Source organism: Ornithodoros turicata, chromosome 9, assembly GCF_037126465.1.
Source record: "Ornithodoros turicata isolate Travis chromosome 9, ASM3712646v1, whole genome shotgun sequence".
Lineage (NCBI taxonomy): Eukaryota > Metazoa > Arthropoda > Arachnida > Ixodida > Argasidae > Ornithodoros > Ornithodoros turicata.
In genome coordinates, this window is record NC_088209.1 from 28,774,650 (window position 1) to 28,779,892 (window position 5,243).

Here is a 5,243-nt window from a genome sequence, read left to right on the forward strand (position 1 = left end):
GGCTGGCTGTGTCCTTTTGTTATGTTAATATATATTCAATTTGCTTGATGTTAACTGCATTCTATTTCAGGTGAGGGGGTCATTCTCATGTGCTAGGAAAATTTTTAATGAGGGAGTAGTGATTGGCATACATTGACTCTTTGGCTGGCTGTGTTCCTTTGTTATGTTAATATGTATTCAATTTGCTTGACGTTAACTGCATTCTATTTCAGGTGAGCGGGTCATTCTCATGTGCTAGGAAATTTTTTAATGAGGGAGTAGTGATTGGCATTTATTGACTTTCTGGCTGGCTGTGTCCTTTTGTTATGTTAATATGTATTCAATTTGCTTGATGTTAACTGCATTCTATTTCAGGTGAGGGGGTCATTCTCAAGTGCTAGGAAAATTTTTAATGAGGGAGTAGTGATTGGCATATATTGGCTCTCTGGCTGGCTGTGTCCTTTTGTTATGTTAATATATATTCAATTTGCTTGATGTTAACTGCATTCTATTTCAGGTGAGGGGGTCATTCTCATGTGCTAGGAAAATTTTTAATGAGGGAGTAGTGATTGGCATACATTGACTCTTTGGCTGGCTGTGTTCCTTTGTTATGTTAATATGTATTCAATTTGCTTGACGTTAACTGCATTCTATTTCAGGTGAGCGGGTCATTCTCATGTACTAGGAAATTTTTTAATGAGGGAGTAGTGATTGGCATTTATTGACTTTCTGGCTGGCTGTGTCCTTTTGTTATGTTAATATGTATTCAATTTACTTGATGTTAACTGCATTCTATTTCAGGTGAGGGGGTCATTCTCATGTGCTAGGAAAATTTTTAATGAGGGAGTAGTGATTGGCATATATTGGCTCTCTGGCTGGCTGTGTCCTTTTGTTATGTTAATATATATTCAATTTGCTTGATGTTAACTGCATTCTATTTCAGGTGAGGGGGTCATTCTCATGTGCTAGGAAAATTTTTAATGAGGGAGTAGTGATTGGCATACATTGACTCTTTGGCTGGCTGTGTTCCTTTGTTATGTTAATATGTATTCAATTTGCTTGACGTTAACTGCATTCTATTTCAGGTGAGCGGGTCATTCTCATGTGCTAGGAAATTTTTTAATGAGGGAGTAGTGATTGGCATTTATTGACTTTCTGGCTGGCTGTGTCCTTTTGTTATGTTAATATGTATTCAATTTGCTTGATGTTAACTGCATTCTATTTCAGGTGAGGGGGTCATTCTCATGTGCTAGGAAAATTTTTAATGAGGGAGTAGTGATTGGCATACATTGACTCTTTGGCTAGCTGTGTCCTTTTGTTGTGCTAGTACGAGTCGTATCTATTCAATTTGCTTGATGTTAACTGCATTCTATTTCAGGTGAGGAAGTCATTCTCATGTGCTAGGAAAATTTTTAATGAGGGAGTAGTGATTGGCATATATTGGCTCTCTGGCTGGCTGTGTCCTTTTGTTATGTTAATATATATTCAATTTGCTTGATGTTAACTGCATTCTATTTCAGGTGAGGGGGTCATTCTCATGTGCTAGGAAAATTTTTAATGAGGGAGTAGTGATTGGCATACATTGACTCCCTTGCTGGCTGTGCTCTTTTGTTGTGCTAATATGTACTCAATTTGCTTGATGCTAACTGGATTCTATTTCAGGTGAGGGGGTCATTCTCATGTGCTAGGAAATTTTTTAATGAGGGAGTAGTGATTGGCATTTATTGACTTTCTGGCTGGCTGTGTCCTTTTGTTATGTTAGTATGTATTCAATTTGCTTGATGTTAACTGCATTCTATTTCAGGTGAGGGGGTCATTCTCATGTGCTAGGAAAATTTTTAATGAGGGAGTAGTGATTGGCATACATTGACTCTTTGGCTAGCTGTGTCCTTTTGTTGTGCTAATACGAGTCGTATCTATTCAATTTGCTTGATGTTAACTGCATTCTATTTCAGGTGAGGAAGTCATTCTCATGTGCTAGGAAAATTTTTAACGAGGGAGTAGTGATTGGCATATATTGGCTCTCTGGCTGGCTGTGTCCTTTTGTTATGTTAATATATATTCAATTTGCTTGATGTTAACTGCATTCTATTTCAGGTGAGGGGGTCATTCTCATGTGCTAGGAAATTTTTTAATGAGGGAGTAGTGATTGGCATACATTGACTCCCTTGCTGGCTGTGCTCTTTTGTTGTGCTAATATGTACTGAATTTGCTTGATGTTAACTGGATTCTATTTCAGGTGAGGGGGTCATTGTCATGTTCTAGGAAAAAATTTAATCAGGGAGTAGTGATTGGCATATACATTGACTCTGGCTGGCTGTGTCCTTTTGTTGTGCTAATATGTATTCAATTTGCTTGATGTTAACCGCATTCTATTTCAGGTGAGGGGGTCATTGCCATGTGCTATAGGGAAATTTTTAATGAGGGAGTAGTGATTGGCATACATTGACTCTCTGGCTGGCTGTGTCCATTTGTTGTGCTAATATGTAGTATTCAATTTGCTTAATGTTAACTGCATTCTATTTCAGGTCAGGAGGTCATTCCCATGTGCTAGGAAAATTTTATAATGAGGGAGTAGTGATTGGCATACATTGACTCTTTGGCTGGCTGTGTCGTTTTGTTGTGCTAATATGTATTCAATTTGCTTGATGTTAACTGCATTCTATTTCAGGTAAGGGGTTCATTTTCATGTGCTAGGAAAATGTTTAATGAGAGAGTAGTGATTGGCAAATATTGACTCTCTGGCTGGCTGTGTCCCTTTGTTGTGCTAATACGTACTATTCAATATGCTTAACTGCATTCTATTTCAGGTCAGGAGGTCATTCCGATGTGCTAGGAAAATTTTATAACGAGGGAGTAGTGATTGACATATATTGACTCTCTGGCTGGCTGTGTCCTTTTGTTGTGCTAAAATGTATTCAATTTGCTTGATGTTAAGTGCGTTCTATTTCAGGTGAGGAGGTCATTGCCATGTGCTAGGAAAATTTTTAATGAGGGAGTAGCGATTGGCATACATTGACTCTTTGGCTAGCTGTGTCCTTTAGTTGTGCTAATACGAGTCGCATGTATTCAATTTGCTTGATGATAACTGCATTCTATTTCAGGTGAGGGGGGCATTCTCATGTGCTAGGAAAATTTTTAATGAGAGAGTAGTGATTGGCAAATATTGACTCTCTGGCTGGCTGTGTCCTTCTGTTATGTTAATATGTATTCAATTTGCTTGATGTTAACTGCATTCTATTTCAGGTGAGGAGGGCCATTGTCATGTGATAGAAAAAATTTTAGTGAGGAAGTAGTGATTGGCATACATTAATTCTCTTGCTGGCTGTGCTCTTTTGTTGTGTTAATATGTATTCAATTTGTTTGATGTTAACTGCATTGTATTTCACGTGAGGGGATCATTCTCATGTGCTAGGAAAATTTTTAATGAGGGAGTAGTGATTGGCATATATTGACTCTCTGGCTGGCTGTGTTCCTTTGTTATGTTAATATGTATTCAACTTGCTTGATGTTAACTGCGTTCTATTTCCGGTGAAGGGAGGTCATTGTCACGTGCTAGGAAAAAATTTAATCAGGGAATAGTGATTGGCATATACATTGACTCTCTGGCTGGCAGTGTCCTTTTGTTGTGCTAATATGTATTCAATTTGCTTGATGTTAAGTGCGTTCTAATTCAGGTGAGGAGGTCACTGCCATGTGCTAGGAAAATTTTTAATGAGGGAGTAGTGATTGGCATACATTGACTCTTTGGCTAGCTGTGTCCTTTAGTTGTGCTAATAAGAGTCCCATGTATTCAATTTGCTTGAGGCTGACTAAGTTCTATTTCAGGCGAGGGGGTCATTGTCATGTGCTAGGAAAAATTTTAATCAGGGATTAGTGATTGGCATACATTGACTCTGGCTGGCTGTGTCCCTTTGTTGTGCTAACATGTAAATTTGCCTGATGTTAACTGCATTCTATTTCAAGTGAGCGGGGTCATTGTCATGTGCTAAGAAAAAGTTTCATGGGGAAGTATTGATTGGCATACATGGACTCTCTGATTGACTGTGCTCTTTTGTTGTGCTAATATGTATTCAAGTTGCTTGATGTTATCTGCATTCTATTTCAGGTGAGGGGGTCATTGCCATATGCTATAGGAAAAATTTTAATGAGGGAGTAGCGATTAGCATACATTGACTCTCTGGCTGACTGTGCTCTTTTGTTGTGCTAATATGTATTCAAGTTGCTTGATGTTAACTGCATTCTATTTCAGGCGAGGAGGTCATTGTCATGTGCTAGGCAAATTTTTAATGTGGGAGTAGTGATTGACATATATTGACTCTTTGGCTAGCTGTGTCCTTTAGTTGTGCTAATACGAGTCGCATGTATTCAATTTGCTTGATGTTAACTGCATTCTATTTCAGGTGAGGAGGTCATTGTCATGTGCTAGGCAAATTTTTAATGTGGGAGTAGTGATTGACATATATTGACTCTTTGGCTAGCTGTGTCCTTTAGTTGTGCTAATACGAGTCGAATGTATTCAATTTGCTTGATGTTAACTGCATTCTATTTCAGGTGAGGAGGTCATAGCCATATGCTATAGGAAAAATTTTAATGAGGGAGTAGCGAATAGCATACATTGACTCTCTGGCTGACTGTGCTCTTTTGTTGTGCTAATATGTATTCAAGTTGCTTGATGTTATCTGCATTCTATTTCAGGTGAGGGGGTCATTGCCATATGCTATAGGAAAAATTTTAATGAGGGAGTAGCGATTAGCATACATTGACTCTCTGGCTGACTGTGCTCTTTTGTTGTGCTAATATGTATTCAAGTTGCTTGATGTTAACTGCATTCTATTTCAGGTGAGGAGGTCATTGTCATGTGCTAGGCAAATTTTTAATGTGGGAGTAGTGATTAACATATATTGACTCTTTGGCTAGCTGTGTCCTTTAGTTGTGGTAATACGAGTCGCATGTATTCAATTTGCTTGATGTTAACTGCATTCTATTTCAGGTGAGGATGTCATTGTCATGTGCTAGGCAAATTTTTAATGTGGGAGTAGTGATTGACATATATTGACTCTTTGGCTAGCTGTGTCCTTTAGTTGTGCTAATACGAGTCGAATGTATTCAATTTGCTTGATGTTAACTGCATTCTATTTCAGGTGAGGAGGTCATTGTCATGTGCTAGGCAAATTTTTAATGTGGGAGTAGTGATTGACATATATTGACTCTCTGGCTGGCTGTGTTCTTTTGTTGTGCTAAAATTTATTCAATTTGCTTGA